Source organism: Globicephala melas, chromosome 6 (genome assembly GCF_963455315.2).
Source record: "Globicephala melas chromosome 6, mGloMel1.2, whole genome shotgun sequence".
Lineage (NCBI taxonomy): Eukaryota > Metazoa > Chordata > Mammalia > Artiodactyla > Delphinidae > Globicephala > Globicephala melas.
In genome coordinates this window covers 50,063,299-50,080,785 of record NC_083319.1, presented here as the reverse complement: position 1 = coordinate 50,080,785, position 17,487 = coordinate 50,063,299, and positions in this window count along the sequence as shown.

The following is a 17,487-nucleotide window of genomic DNA, read 5'->3' as shown; positions in this document are numbered from 1 at the left end:
TAGTTGATTTACAATGCTGTGTTACTTTCTGCTGCACAGCTGAGTGAAGCAGTTACACATATATCCAATCCTTTTTGTATTCCTTTCTCATACAGGTCATTACAGAGTATTGAGTAGAGTTCCCTGTGCTATACAGTAGGCCCGTATTTGTTATCTCTTTTATATATAGTGGTGTGTATATGTCAATCCCAATTTCCAGTTTATCCCTCCCACCTCCCCTTACTCTGGTAACCTCCATTCTGTGCTCCATAGTGGCTGTTACCAATTGGCATTGCCTCCAGTAACGTAGTATTGGTGGCGCAGTGGTTAAGAATCTGCCTGCCAGTGCAGGGGACACAGGTTCAAGCCCTGGCCCAGGAAGATCCCACACACCGCAGAGTAACTAAGCCTGTGCACCACAACTACTGAGTCTGCTCTCTAGAGCCCACGAGCCACAAGTACTGAGCTCACGTGCCACAACTACTGAAGCCTGTGTGCCTAGAGCCTGTGGTCCTCAACAAGAGAAGCCACTGCAAGCAGAAGGCTGCGTACCACAACTATGAGTAGCCCCTGCTTGCTGCAACTATAGAAAAGCCGCACGCAGCAACGAAGATCCAACACAGATTAAAAAATAATAATAAGTAGTAGGTTTCTCTTTTTTCCACACCCTCTGAAGCATTTCTTATTTCTAGACATTGTGAGGATGGCTATTCTGAGTAGTTCCAGGTGATACTTCTTTGTACATCTGATTTGCATTTGTCTAACATAAAGCAATGGTGAGCATCTTCATATGTGCTTTTTTTTTTTTGAACAGTGTGAGTAAAATTTACCCCTTGAAAAAGGGTTATTGAAAGGTTGCCTTGTTTTGAAGTCTATTTCGATTACCTACCCCAAGGTATTTCTTGAGGGCTGTTGTCATTTACAGCTCCCCAGGCATTGTGAATATGAAGTGCCTATAAGGTCCAGTTTTAGAGCTGTTGTTATGGGAAACAGAAGGCGGCAGGGTTTCTACTGTCCCCCTCTGGTTACTGACACAACCTTAGATGTAGGGAAAGTCCTGTTCCTGGGTTTTAAATTAGAGTGGAATGTGCCTGACCAAACATGTAAGGGCTTCTGTCCCATTCCTTCTTCCCCCTTACCCTTCATCCCCTGAACAAGTATAACCCCCTGCAAAATCACCTGTTGAGGGTGCTGTCTTGTAGAGTGGGATGACCCTAACGAAGGAGTCAGGAGGTCGGAACCGAAACACCAGGATATGTTGAGACCAGGTGATTTTCCAAATGTCATCCAGCCCAGAGAGTCCACCATCCTTTGGGTGTCAGAGGGTTGGTTTAATAGTATGAGGGCACACTTAGATCTGGAGATTGTGATCCCATGCAGAGGGGACCAGGTACTACATGTTCAAGGGGTTGAATTAGCTGGCATATCCTCCCGAGGTCCTCAGGCCCACAACAGTCCCTTGGGACCAAATTGGGTCTATGTCCAGGGATGTGACACTAGCACGTTCACCGTGACTAAACGAATTTAGTGATCATTTTTCTTTTCTATAATTTAATTTTAAATTTATAATGGAGTATAGTTGATTTACCATGTTGTGTTCGTTTTTGATATACACAAACATGATTCATTTATACAGAGATGACTATATATTCTTTTTGGAATTATTTTCCCATTGAGGTTACTAAAGGGTGTTGAGAAGAGTTCCAAGTGCTCTACAGCAGGTCCATGTTAATTACAAGTTTTCTCTCTGTAAATATGTATATACTAACTCCAACCTCATGATTTATGCCTCCGACACACCTTTCCAGTTTGGTAACCATAAGTTTGTGTTCTAAGTCTGGGACTCTGTTTCTTTGTTGTAAGATGGTACCTTTGTATCAGTTGTTAGATTCCACCGATAAGTAATATCATATGATATTTATCATTGTCTGATTCATGACACTTAGTATGAATGTATGTATGTCCTTCCGAGTGGCTGCAAATGGCCTTATTCCATTCATTTCATGGCTGCGTAATATTCCATCGTATATATCTACCATAATTTCTTTATCCAGTCTTCCTTCCAAGGACATTTAGGTAGCTTCCAATTAGAGGTTCTTGCAAACAGGGCTGCATAAATTTTGGAATGCCTGGGTCCTGTCAATTTACGTTTTTTCCAAGATACAGGCCCAGGAGTGGAAGCGCCATATGCTCTGAAGCTCTGTTTTTTAGATTTTTTAAGGAATCACCACCCACTTCTCCACAGTGGCTGTTAGCAATTTACATTCCCACCATCAGCTTGTCAGGGTTCCCTTTTCTCCACGCCCTGTCCTGCATTTCAGGTTTTACACTTTGTGAGCTTGGCCATTCTGACTGGTGCGAAGTGATACCTCTTTGTAGTACTAATTTACATTGCCGTCTGTTTTGTTGGCCAAAAATAGAGTAAGGGTTTTTCCTGAATATATTAAGGAATAATGCATACGGCCTTTTTGGCGAACTGCATCATTGGCGATGTTCAGCAGCTTTGCATGTGCTTTAATGGCAAGTGCAAACTACCTCTTGAAATCCCTTTCCTGCAATTTTGTCTTGCCTACAAGGCCTTTAGGAGTACTTGGCTCAAGAAATGACTCCATTAGAGGTGTCAGTTACAACCCTGCATGTTTGTGAATTGCAGTGCCCCTGAGCACCAATTTTCAACTTGTTGTTTAGGGAAGCAGCCACAAAGGGGCAGGATTTCTACAGACCCATTCTGGTTACTGGGGCACCTGAAGGATAGGGAAATTCTTCTTCCAGATTAGGAAACTAGAGTGGCATATGCCTGTCCAAACATCTAGGACTTGTGTCTCATTCCATCCCCCCATTCCCCTTCTTCACACGGAAAATTCCAAGCTGTGCAAAACCGGCTGTTGAGTGTGCTGCCTTCCCAAAGTGGGGAGACTCTAAGGAAAGGAGCTGGGGAACTCGAACACCAGGAAAAGTGGAGATGAGGTGACTTTCCCAAACTCTTCCCAAACAGACGGTGTACCATCCTCTGGATGTCCCATTCATGTTTTAGCTGTAGGAAGGGTCCCCTGTACCTGGAGATATGGGACCCATGGAATGGGGGACAGGCAGTATTACTCTAAAAGTGCTGCATTTGTGGTCCCATCCTCACCAAACCTCTCAGACCCAGGAGTGTAGAGGCTTAGGTCCCATCCAGCTGTGTGTCTAGATATGTTCAGTCCAGATTGCATCACAGCCCTTGAACAAATTTTGTAAGAATTTCTTTCTCTCTCACTGTCTTTTTTTTGGTTCTTGTTATTTAATTTTATAATAGGGTATAGCTGATTTTCAATACTGTGTTTCTTCCTGCTCTACATGTATCCACTTGATTCACTTAAAGAGAGACATCAATAAATTCTTTTACAGATTCTTACCAGTCTTATATATCCTTTTCCAGTGACAACAGTGTGCTGAGTCCAGCTCTTTGAACTATACAGTAGGTCCTGTCAATTACCTGTTTTGTTTCTGGAACCATATCAATGCTAATTCCAACCTCCTGGTTTAAGCATCACCCCACCCCACCGTTCTCCTTTAGCAGCCATAAGTGTGTTTCCTAAATGTGTGACTGTTTCTGTTTTGTAACTGAGCTCATGTGTAGCCATTTTTAGATTCCATCTATAAGTGATGCCTTATGATAAATCTCTTTTTATGTCTGACTTACGTCACTTAGAATGATCGTACCTCAGTCTCCACGAGTTGCTGCAACTGGCCTTATTTCACTGATTTAATTGCTCAGTAATATTCCATCATACATAAGTACCACATCTTCTTTATCCATTTTTTACTTCCAGTGACATGTAAGTTGTACCGAAGTCGAGGCATTTCTAAACAGAGCAGCACTAAACGTAGGGGTGCCTGTGTCCTGTCGATTTTTGGTTTTCCCAAGATATACGCCCATGAGTGGAAGTGCCCTGGGCTCTGTAGCTCTGTTTTTTAGATGTTTTAGGAAACACCATACACTTCTCCAGAGTAGCCGTTGGCTATTTACATCCCCCACTCCATCAACATAACAAGGCTCCCTTTTCTCCGTGGCCTGTGCTGCTTTCTGGTTTTACACTTTTCCAGGATGGCCCTTTTGACAAATGCGGAAGTGACACTTCTTTGTAGTGCTGATTTGCATTCCGCCATTGTTTGGATGGCCAAAAAGGGCGCATGCGTTCTTCCTGAATATATTTATTTTTATGATGGGGTTTAGCTGATTTCCACTGCTGTGTTTATGCCGCTTTACACCCACTTGATTCACTTACAGAGAGATATCAATAAATACTTTTTAAGATTTTTACTAGACAGATATATTCTTCTGCGGTGAATAGGGACTGTTGAGTCCAGTTCATTGAGCAATGAGTAGGTCTTCACTATTACATATTTGGTTTATGGAACGGTATCTGTGCTCATTTCAGACTCTACTTTTATGCATCACCCCACCTCACCTTTCCCCTGAAGCAGGCATAAGTGTGTTTTCTAAACGTGTGACTCTGTTCTGTTTTGTAATTCAGTTCATGTGTCGTGATTTTTACATTCCCTCTATAAGTGATATATTATGATAGGCTTCTTTTGCTCTGTGACTCATTTCACTTAGAATCATCATACGTAAATCCAGTCATTATGATGCTACTAGCCTTATGACATTGATTTCATAGCTGAGTGATATTCCTTTGTACATAAGTACCACAACTTCTTTATCCATTTTTCTCTTTCTTGGGATATATAAGGTGTATCGAAGTCGAGGTTCTTGTAAACAGAGCAGTCCTAAACTTTGGGGTGCCTGAGTACTGTCGATTTTTGGTTTTCTGAAGATATACGCCCATGAGTGGAAGTGCCCTAAGCTCTGTAGCTCTGTTTTTTGAGATGTTTTAGGAAACACCATACACTTCTCCAGAGTGGCCGTTGGCAAATTACATCCCCACCATAAGCCTAACAAGGCTCCCTTTTCTCCATGTGAAGTGAGAAAAATCACATACGCCCTTTTTGGCCAAGTGCATCATTGTCGAAGTTCTGCCGCTTTTGATGTGCTTTAAAAGCGACTCCAATCTACCTCTTGAAATCTTGTTTCCTGCAATTCTGCCTTGCATTCAGATCCTCTTCGTTGCCTTACCTCATTGAATATATTTTTGGACGTTAGTTGTCCTTTATAACTCTGCAGGTTTGTGAATTGCAGTGCCCCTGAGCTGCATTATCCAACTTGCTTTTTTGTGAGCTGGCCGCAAAACCGCAGGATTGCTTCAGGCCCTATTTTGGTTCCGGGGTGGCAGGCTGAGCCTTTGGTTAATTCTTCTTCCTGATGGGAAATTAGAGTGACATGTGCCCGTCCAAACCCCCACAGCTAGTCTCTCATTGGTTCCCCCTCTTCCCGTTCATCCTCTGCACTAATTGCAGACTGTGCGAAACAGGAGGTTAAAGGCGCTGACTCTCCAAGTGGGGAGATTGTTAGTAAAGCAGCTGGAATGAGGAACCTGAGCACCAGGAGAGGAAAACTGAGGTGCTTTTTAGAAACCTTTCCCGAACACACATTGTACCATCCTCTGGGTTTCCCATGCATGTTTTAGCTGTAGGAAGATTCCCTTGAACCTTCAGATTTGGTACCCATGGAATAGGTACCAGGCAGTATTACTTTAAAGGGTCTGCATTTCCTCATCTAACCTCACTAATTCTCCTAGCGCGAACAGTTTCCAGCCTTATGTCTCATCCTGCTGTGTGTCTAGACGTGTTCAATCCATGTTGCATCACAGCCCCTAAGCAAAAGTTGTAAGAAGTTTTCTCTGTCTCACTGTCTTTTATTTTTTTTAATTTATTATTATATTGGTTACAGCTGATTTTCAAAGCTCTGTTCCTTGCTGCTGTACATCCAGTTGATTCACGTACAGAGAGACATCAATAAATTCTTTTTCAGATTCTTACCAGTCATATACATTCTTTTCCAGTGACTTGAGTGTGCTGAGTGCATTTCTTTGAGCTACCGTGTAGGCCTTGTTGATTATCAATTTGGTATTTGGAATGGTATCTTTGCTAATTTCAACCTCCTGGATAATGCCTCACCCCTCCCCACCTTTCCCCTTTAGCAGCCTTATGTGTGTTTTCTACATATTTGACTATGTTTCTGTTTTGTAATTTATTTCATGTGTAGCCATTTTTGATTCCACCTTTAAGTGATATCTTATGATATGTGTCTTTTTCTTTTTGACTTATGTCACTTAGAATGATTGTACATAACTCCTCCGGAGTTGTTGCAACTGCCCTTATTTCATTGATTTCTGGGCTGAGTAATATTCCACTCTACATAAGTACCACATCTCTTTTATCCATTTTTTCCTTCCAGGGACATTTAGGTTATATCCTAGTCGAGGCTCTTTTAAACAGAGAGGCGGTAAACGTTGGGGTTCCTGTGTCCTGTCGATTTTTGTTTTTCCCAAGATATACGCTCATGAGTGCAAGTGCCCTATGCTCTGTAGCTCATTTTTTAGATGTTTTAGTAAACACAATACACTTCTTCAGAGTGGCCTTTGCAATTTACATTTCCACTGTCAGCCTCACAGGGCTCCCTTTTCTCCTCACCCTGTCCTGCATTTCTGGTGTTTACACTTTATGAGGATGGCTCTTCTGACTGATGCGAAGTGATACATTTTGTAGTATTGATTTCCAGTGCCCACCTGTTTGGTTGGCTAAAAAGGGTGTATGCCCTTTTTATGAATATATTCAGAAAAAACGCATATGCCCTTTTTGGCCAACTGCATCGTTGGCGATGTTCAGCCCCTTTTCTTGTGCTTTAATGGCGAGTCCTTCCTACCTCTTCAAATCCTTTTCCTGCCATTCTTCCTTGCTTACAAGTCCTTTTCAGTGACTTACCTCAAGACATTTTTCGACGATGGATATTTTCAACTCTGCAGTTTCATGAATTTTAGTGCCCCTGAGTTCCATTTTTCAACTTGTGTTTTTGGGAACTGGCCACAAAACAGCGGGATTTCCTCAAGCCCTATTCTGTTTCTGTGGGAAATCCTAGCCTTTGGTCAATTCATCTTCCTGATTTGAAATTAGAGTGACATGTGCCTGTCTGAACACCTAGGACTTGTCTCTCATTGTTTCTCATCCTTCCGCTTCATCCTCTGGACAAATTCCAAACTGTGTGCAGCAGGATGTTGACGGTGCTGACATCCCCAAGTGGGGAGATTGTTAGTAAAGACGCTGGATGGGTGAACCCGAGCACCAGGAGATGAGGAGATGAGATGCCTTTTCCAAACTCTTCCCGATCAAATGGTGTACCATCCTCTGGGTGTGACAGTCATATTTTAGCAGTAGGAAGGGTCCCGTGCATGTAAGGAGAACATCAGGGATTTTTTCCAAATCAGTGTCTCCCCGAACCCCAAACTGGGGAAATTTTAAGCTACGGCTACACGTATGTTCATTAAGGGCCTTGGGCAGTAGGCTGAGTCCGAACTTCAGATGATCGAAGTCTTCAGGGTCAGAAGCGGTCACCATCAGCTTCCCTTAGGTTACATTTTTTTCTGTCATTGACAGATGATGTCGATAAAAATATTCTTTTTCAGATTATTTCCCCTTGTAGTTTATTGCAAAATATTGAGTGTAGTTCCCTGTGCTATACGGTAGTTCCTTGTTGATGATGTATTTTATACATATCAGTGTGTATGTGTTAATCCCAAACTGTTAATTTATTCCTCCTCCCACCTTTCCCCTTTGGTAATAATAAATTATAAGATTTTATACTTCTCAGAAATGGGGGAGCTGAAAGAGAGGTATCATTTTCAATGGGAAAGCATTCAAAACAAGATTGAAGCTTCAGCCAAGATTATTAGATGTACATCCTTGGAAAGAAATCACTTCATTTCTCTAATGTTGACCTGACAAATAAGACTAACCTCTTCACTGAACTTGCTTATAATAAAGTGATGGAAATATCCAATGGAAGTGTTAGAAACATCTTATTTTACCCGAGCCTTATACACTGTTCTATGTTAATTACAGTTTGGCTCACACATCTGTTCATTGAAGTTACAATGTTCTCAATTTCTGTTACTGATCCTCCAGAGTGGGCCCCAACACGGGTCCCCCTGCCCAGTGTCATTGGAGCCAACAGATCGAGACTGAGTTTGGTTCAGAAGCAAAGGAAACTTTATATTTTGATCAGAGAATGGAGAGGTGAGAGCGTAAGCTCCCCCGTGGGCTGTGGGCTGGGCTGCTGTGTAGGGATCCCGGCAGCGTCAGCGGGAGGGAGGGGGCAGAGCTCTCGAGGGCCAGGTTGGCTGCAGCTCAGGCTCTATGTCGCAGAGACTGCATGAGGCCCTGCGAGCTGAGGTGTCGACGCAGCCATTCTGCACTAGGGATTCGGGTCTGAAGTGCCGGGTGTGGGACCTCTGCATGCGGAACCCTAGGAGCACGTGAAATTAGACAAAGCACAAAGGAAAAAAAGGTTAGACTTTATTTTATTGCCCAGATTCTATTTTTCTCCCAGGAATTTTTCATGGGCTTTGCCGGTGACAAACCCCTCCTCTGCCTTTTGTCCCGTTCCTCATTCTTGGGGTGCAGAGGGTGCAGACCCCTCTTCTGTAACTGCTTCATGCCGAGTTGGGAGTCCTCATACCCGGGGGGCGGGGAGGGGCAGAACTTCTCCCCAGCAGCCTCCAGGTGAGTTTGATTGTCCCCAGGCCTCCTGCCTCACTGCTCGTCCGTCTGAGCACCAGCATTGGAAGTGTTATAGATTCTAATGACGTTTAAGGGTCCAGGAAAGAGATGCGCAGAGACAATGCGGGGGCCGGTTTTACCCCTCCCCACATTGTTCGGCCACCTTAGGCTGACGGTTTCTGCCAGCCTAGATGCTCTGACCGGTAGTCTGCGCTTTCTTCAGTTAGGCCCCTGAATTAACGTACAAACAGCACCAAGTGTCAGAGCCCTGCCCGCTCAACTCCCAGACAGTCCAGGGTCGGTGGTGATCCAGGACCATGATGGCCACTGAGTCAACGGCCTTTTGAAGTAGCCAGGAGTCCAGCCGGTCTCATTGGCTGCCGTCACCGCGGTGTCTGTAGGCTTTTCTATGTTGACAGCGTGATATACGGTTCCCCCGCCAAGCTTATTAGCTCCCTCTGGGTGCAGTAAGTCCTGCAAGCAGTAGTCTGCTCTTTTGGGGCACACTCTTGTTTTCTGAGAGAAGCTCCAGGTCAAGTGATGGTCACATGAGTCGTCATGGGGGCCCGTTGCCCTCAGTTGTCTCTCTGGAGGTTGGAGTTGGAGGGCCTCGTCACTCGAGGTCAGTGTGCCCACGGAGCGACCCCTGCAACTTCAGGGCATGGTGGGCGGTTAGGATCACCACGTGGGGTCCTTTTCCCTTAGGAGGGAGCTGGCCTTGTGGGCTGCTGATTTCCAGGTTTTTAGATACCGCCAGTATCCTGGCCGGATGGGGCGGCGGGCCAAGCCCTTGGTGACCTTAGTTTATCCTTCCTGGAGGGCATTCTTGCGTTGCTCCATTTCAAGTGGCCCCAGTTTTTGCACTAATACTCCAAGGGCGATTCACCTTTGACCGGGAATGTAAAGGTCAAAGGGTTTAGCTAAATTAGGGAGGTCCAGAGCAAGGGTCTGAATTGACTGCTCTTTCCATTCTTGAAAGGCCACTTCTGGATTCTATTCGAAAGGATCATCATCTTTTCCTTTCAGTGTTTCATATAGAGGCCCAGCTATTAGACTGTAGTTAGGGATCCAGATGCAGCAAACCCCGGCCTCCCCAGGAACCCCTAAGCTGTCTTCTAGTTTTAGAAGGGGTAAGGCTGCAAATGGCTTCTTCCCTTTCCTGGGACGGGCTTCTCCGACCGTCTGTGAGAATGAAGCCCAGGCAGGTCACCTTAGTCTGTGATATTTGAGCTTTTTCTTGGACACCTTCTATCCTTTATTGGCTAGGTAGTTCAGAGGCGTCGTTAGTAGGGCTGGCGATCAGAATATCGTCTGCATATTGAAGGAGGGTTCCCTTTTCCAGAGGTAGAACTTTTAGGTCTTTAGCTAACGTTTTCCCAAAGATGGTGTGGGAATTTTTGAACCTTTGGGGCAGGACGACCCAGCAGTATTGTTTTTGTTGTATGTTGACTCTTGCCACTCAGAAGCCAAAATTTCTTGTGAGTCTGGGACTAATGGAATACAGAAGAAGGCATCATTGAAGTCTAATACAGAATACCATGTCCTGGTGGATGGTAGAATGACCCGCAGTGTGTAGGAATTAGGAACTACTGGATGTGTATCCTCGGTCGCTTCACTGACTGTCCTGACATCCTTTACTAGGTCCCCAGTAGCCCACGGGGCTCTCGTGGTCACGCCCCTCCCAGGATATGGGGCTCACCTGGGCAGGTACCCAGCAGCCCATGGGGCTCTCATGGTCAGGCCCCTCCCAGGATATGGGGCTCACCTGGGCAAGCCCCCAGCAGCCCACGGGGCTCTCGTGGTCAGGCCCCTCCCAGGATACGGAGCTCTCCTGGGCAGGTACACCGGCAGGGCTGGGCACACAGGAACCGTGCACATAGCCCTCATTGCAGAGCACCCCCAGCTCACCTGTTGCTCAGAGCTGACACAGAGCACCTCAGAGCAGGACTTGAACTAACAAACAGCAGCTCCGACAGGTCTGTGACCCTGGGCATCACTCGGTGCGGCCTCCCTCCGCCTGGTCTTCCAGAGACTTCCACTGCAGCCAAGGCACCAGGCCTCTGTCTCCACCCACCACCCCTGCTCTCCCTGACTCCTGGGTTCCTCTCATTAAGAGTGTGTCTTCTTGAAGTTGTCTCCCACGCATGGGCCAGATAAAATGATTAGAAAACAAGCCGGAGCTGCAGCTCCACACCTGTTCCCTGTACCTGGCCGGTTTAGCAAGGTCCATTTTCTGCAACTGTGAGCCCCTGAGGGGTGAGGATTGGCTGACCTGGGCAGCCTGACCCTGCCGGTCAGCCCTCCCCAGGTGTGCCTGGGTTGAGGTCAATATAAACACCGCTCCAGGCAGCAAGAGCCCCTGCAGCTGTGCCTGACGCCATATTCTATGCCGCGTCAGCAGTGTCGGGGCTGGGGAGGGAGTGAGGGGGCCACGGCTTTGTGGGTGGCCCGGTGTGAGTGGGGCTCTGCTGGACTTTCTGCAGGAGTTGCCAGGCTGCCACCTGCTAAAGAAGAGGATGTGTCACCCATACCTGCTGCTGGAATTTCTCTCCGGGCAGAGGTGAGGAAGGAAAAAAGCGGTGGGGGCTGGGACAGGAGGGGTATCTCAGGCAGGGAAACGGAAAGCTTCCAGAAGAGCTCCCGGGGCCAGGACCATCCTGGCTGGCCTGCAGGCACCAAGTCAGCCGGCGTGCTGTCGCTGGTGTGGCTCCACGACCCTTCCTCTAGGCTTTCAAGTCCTTGTACATATTCAGGTGTTTTACCTGGGAAGGGTGGGAACAGTTCAGCAGCAGCTGGCCTGGGGCTCAGCTCATGTTTCCTCACAGACGCCTCGGCACGGTGCCCCAGCTTTGCAATGAGGACACTCCTTGCGGGGGGGGGGGGGCTGCTGGCTGCATGGGAGACGATTCTCCACCTCTGACCAACTTCAGAATTGTTTACCACTGGAGCAAGTGCCCTGATAGGGTTTTCCTCTATATAACTGGTGGGTTCTGTTTTTTCTTTTTTGATTCAAGGTAAATTTTATTCCTCTTTTATGTATTTATAGATATAAGCATGGAAATAATTCATTCATATAAATACATCTATGTGAAGGGAAGAACTTTTTTTTCTGTTTTATTTTTTGAATTTTATTTTATTTTTTTATACAGCAGGTTCTTATTGGTTATTTATTTTATACCTATAAATGTATACATGTCAATCCCAATCTCCCAACTCATCCCACCACAACCCCCCCATGGCTTTCCCCACTAATATACATATTAGTGTATATACGTTAATCCCAATCTCCCAGTTCATCCCATGCCCCCCTTTGCCCCCTTGCTGTCCATACGTTTGTTCTCTACATCTGTGTCTCTATTTCTGCCCTGAAAACTGTTTCATCTGTACCATTTTTCTAGGTTCTACATATATGCATTAATATACAATATTTGTTTTTCTCTTTCTGACTTACTTCACTCTCTATGACAGTCTCTAGATCCATCGACGTCTCTACAAATGACCCAATTTCATTCCTTTTTATGGCTGAGTAATATTCCATTTTATATATGTGCCACATCTTTATCCATTCATCTGTCTGTGGGCATTTAGATTGCTTCCATTACATGGCTATTGTAAATAGTGCTGCAATGAACATTGTGGTGAATGTATCTTTTTGATTTTCTCTGGGTATATGCCCAGTAGTGGGATTGCTGGATCTTACGGTAATCCTATTTTTAGTCTTTTAAGAAACCTCCATACTGTTCTCCCTAGTGACTGTATCAATTAACATTCCCACCAATAGTGGAAGAGGGTTCCTTTCTCCACACCCTCTCCAGCATTTATTGTTTGTAGATTTTCTGATGATGCCCATTCTAACAGGTGTGAGGTGATACCTCATTGTAATTTTGATTTGCATTTCTCTAATAATTAGTGATGTTGAGCAGCTTTTCATGTGCGTCTTGGCCATCTCTATGTCTTCTTGGAAGAAATGTCTATTTAGGGCTTCTGCCCATTTTTGTATTGGGTTGTTTTTTTAATATTGAGCTGCATGAGCTGTTTATATATATTGGAGATTAATCCTTTGTCCATTGATTCGTTTGCAAATATTTTCTCCCATTCTGAGGGTTGTCTTTTCGTCTTGTTTGTAGTTTCCTTTGCTTTGCAAAAGCTTTTACGTTTCATTAGGTCCCATTTGTTTAGTTTTCTTTTTTATTGCATTACTCTAGGAGGTGAATCAAAAAAGATATTGCTGTGATTTATGTCAGAGTATTCTTCCTGTGTTTTCCTCTAAGAGTTTTATACTGTCCGGTCTTACATTAAGGTCTCTAATCCATTTTGAATTTATTTTTGTGTATGGTGTTAGGGAGTGTTCTAATTTCATTCTTTTACATGTAGCTGTCTATTTTTCCCAGCACCACTGATTGAAGAGACTGTCTTTTCTCCATTGTATAGTCTTGCCGCCTTTGTCATAGATTAGTTAACCATAGGTGTGATAGGTGTGTCTCTGGGCTTTTTTTTTTTTTCCTTTTACACCTTTATTGGAGTATAATTGCTTTATGGTGGAGTGTTGGTTTCTGCTCTATAACAAAGTGAATCAGCTATACATGTACATATATCACCATATCCCCTCTCTCTTGCATCTCCCTCCCACCCTCCGTATCCCACCTCTTTAGGTGGTCACAAAGCACCGAGCTGATCTCCCTGTGCTATGTGGCTGCTTCCCAGTAGCTATCGATGTTACATTTGGTAATGTATATATGACCATGCCACTCTCTCACTTCGTCCCAGCTTACCCTTCCCCCTCCCCATGTCCTCAAGTCCTTTCTCCACGTCTGTGTCCTTAATCCTGTCCTGCCCCTAGGTTCTTCATAAACTTATTTTTCTTTAGATTCCATATATCTCTGTTAGCATACGGTATTTGTTTTTCTCTTTCTGACTTACTTCACTGTGTAGGACAGACTCTAAGTCCATCCACGTCACTACAAATAACTCAGTTTTGTTTCTTTTTATGGCTGAGTAATATTCCATTGTATATATGTGCCAGATCTTCTTTATCCATTCATCTGTCGATGGACACTTAGGTTGCTTCCATGTCCTGGCTGTTGTAAATAGAGCTGCAATGAACATTGTTGTACATAAAACTTTTTGAATTATGGTTTTCTCAGGGTAAATGCCCAGTAGTTGGATTGCTGGGTCGTATGGTACTTCTATTTTTAGTTTTTTAAGGAACCTCCATACCGTTCTCCCTAGTGGCTATATCAATTTACATTCCCACCAACAGTGCAAGAGTGTTCCCTTTTCTCCAATAAATGCCTCTCCAGCATTTATTCTTTATAGATTTTTTGATGATGGCCATTCTGACTGCTGTGAGGTGATACCTCACTGTAGTTTTGATTTGCATTTCTCTAATGATTAGTGATGTTCAGCATCCTTTCATGTGTTTGTTGGCAATCTGTATATCTTCTTTGGAGAAATGTCTATTTAGGTCTTCTGCCCATTTTTGGATTGGGTTGTTTGTTTTTGTGATATTGAGTTACATGAGCTGCTTGTAAATTTTGGAGATTAATCCTTTGTCATTTGCTTCATTTGAAAATATTTTCTCCCATTCTGAGGGTCGTCTTTTCGTCTTGTTTATGTTTTCCTTTGCTGTGCAAAAGCTTTGACGTTTCATTAGGTCCCATTTGTTTATTTTTGTTTTTATTTCCACTTCTCTAGGAGGTGGATCAAAAAGGATCTTGCTGTGATTTATGTCATAGAGTGTTCTGCCGATGTTTTCCTCTAAGAGTTTTATAGTGTCTGGTCTTACATTTAGATCTCTAATCCATTTTGAGTTTATTTTTGTGTATGGTGTTATGGAGTGTTCTAATTTCATTCTTTTACGGGTAGTTGTCCAGTTTTCCCAGCACCACTTACTGAAGAGACTGTCTTTTCTCCATTGTATATCCTTGCCTCCTTTGTCATAGATGAGTTAGCCATAGGTACGTAGGTTTATCTCTGGGCTTTCTGTCTCCTTCCATTGATCTATATTTCTGTTTTTGTGCCAGTACCATATAGTCTTGATTACTGTAGCTTTGTAGTATAATCCGAAGTCAGGAAGTCTGATTCCTCCAGCTCTTTTAATTTCCCTCAAGACTGCTTTGGCTATTCGGGGTCTTTTGTGTCTCCATACAAATTTTAAGATTTTTTTGTTCTAGTTCTGTAGAAAATCCCACTGGTAATTTGATAGGATTTGCATTGAATCTGTAGACTGCTTTGGGTAGTATAGTCATTTTCACAATATTGATTCTTCTAATCCAAGAATATGGTTTATACCTCCATCTGTTTATATCATCTTTGATTTCTTTCAACAGTGTTTTATAGTTTTCTGAGTACAGGTCTTTTACCTCCTTAGGTACGTTCATTCCTATGTATTTTATTCTTTTTGTTGCAATGGTGAATGGGATTGTTTCCTTAATTTCTCTTTCTGACCTTTCATTGTTACTGTATAGGAATGCAAGAGATTTCTGTGCATAATTTTGTATCCTGAAACTTTACCAAATTCATTGATTAGCTCTAGTAGTTTTCTGGTGGCATCTTTAGGATTCACTATGTGTAGTATCGTGTCATTTTCAAACAGTGACAATTTTACTTCTTCTTTTCCAATTTGCATTCCTTTTATTTCTTTTTCTTCTCTGATTGCTGTGTCTAGGACTTCCAAAACTATGTTGAGTAATAGTGGTGAGAGTGGACATCCTTGTCTTGTTCCTGATCTTAGAGGAAATGCTTTTAGTTTTTCACCATTGAGAATGATGTTTGCTGTGGGTTTGTCATATACAGCCTTTATTATGTTGAGATAGATTCCCTCTATGCCCACTTTTTGGAGACTTTTTATCATAAATGGGTGTTGAATTTTGTCAAAAGCTTTTCCTGCATCTATTGGGATGATCATATTTTTATTCTACAATTTGTTAATATGGTGTATCACATTGATTGATTTGTGTATATTGAAGAAACCTTGCATCCCTGGGATAAACCCCACCTGATCATGGTGTATGAGCCTTTTAATGTGTTGTTCAATTCTGTTTGCTAGTATTTTGTTGAGGATTTTTACATCTATATTCATCAGTGATATTGGTCTCTAATTTTCTTTTTCTGTAGTATCTTTGTCTGATTTTGGTATCAGGGTGATGGTGGCCTCATAGAATGAGTTTGGGAGTGTTCCTTCCCCTGAAAATTTCTGAAGAGTTTGAGAAGGTTGGGTGTTAGCTCTTGTCTAAATGTTTGATACAATTCACCTCTGATGACATCTGGTTCTGGACTTTTGTTTGTTGGAAGATTTTTAATCACAGTTTCAATTTCATTACTTGTGATTGATCTGTTCATATTTTCTATTTCTTCCTGGATCAGTTCTTGGAAGGTTATACCTTTCTAAGAATTTGTCCATTTTTTCCAGGTTGTCCATTTTATTGGCATAGAGTTGCTTGTAGTAGTCTCTTAGGATGCTTTGTATTTCTGTGGTGTCTGTTACAACGTCTCCTTTTTCATTTCTAATTTTATTGATTTGAGTCCTCTCCCTCTTTTTCTTGAGTCTGGCTAATGGTTTATCAATTTTGTTTATCTTCTCAAAGAACCAGCTTTTAGTTTTATTGATCTTTGCCATTGTTTTCTTTGTTTCTATTTCATTTATTTCTGCTCTGATGTTTATGATTTCTTTCCTTCTACTAACTTTGGGTTTTGTTTGTACTTATTTCTGTAGTTCCTTTAGGTGTAAGGTTAGATTGTTTATTTGAGATTTTTCTTGTTTCTTGAGGTAGGCTTGTATTGCTATAAACTTCCCTCTTAGAACTGCTTTTGCTGCATCCCATAGGTTATGGATCGTCATGTTTTTGTTGTCATTTGTCTCTAGGTAGTTTTTGATTTCCTCTTTTCTTTCTTCAGTGATCTCTTGGTTATTTAGTAACGTATTGCTTAACCTTCATGTGTTTGTGTTTTTTATGTTTTTTTCCCTGTAATTGATTTCTAATCTCATAGCATTGTGGTCAGAACAGCTGCTTGATATGATTTCAGTTTTCTTAAATTTACTGAGGCTTTATTTGTGACCCAAGATGTGATCTATCCCAGAGAATGTTCCGTGTGCCATTGAGAAGAACATGTAATCTGCTGTTTTTGGATGGAATATCTATAAATATCCATTAAATCTATGTGGTCTATAGTGTCATTTAAAGCTTGTGTTTCCTTATTAATTTTCTGTCTGGATGATCTCCAATGGTATATGTGAGGTGTTAAAGTCCCCCGCTATTATTGTGTTACTGTCGATTTCCTCTTTTATAGCTGTTAGCAGTTGCCTTATATATTGAGGTGCTCCTATGTTGGGTACATATATAATTGTTATATCTTCTTGGATTGATCCCTTGATCATTATGTAGTGTCCTTCCTTGTCTCTTGTAACATTCTTTATTTTAAAATCTATTTTATCTGATATGAGTATTGCTACTCCAGCTTTCTTTTGATTTTCATTTTCATGGAACATATTTTTCCATCCCCTCACTTTAGTCTGTATGTGCCCCTAGGTCTGAAATGTGTCTCTTGTAGACAGCATATATATGGGTCTTGTTTTTGTATCCATTCAGCGAGCCTGTGTCTTTTGGTTGGAGCATTTAATCCATTCACGTTTAAGGTAATTACTGATATGTATGTTCCTATTACTGTTTTCTTAATTGTTATGGGTTTGTCTTGGTGGGTCCTTTTCTTCTCTTGTGTTTCTCACTTAGAGAAGTTTCTTTAGCATTTGTTGTAGAGCTGGTTTTGTGGTGCTGAATTCTCTTAGCTTTTGCTTGTCTGTAAAGCTTTTGATTTCTCCGTCAAATCTGAATGAGATACTTGCTGGGTGGAGTA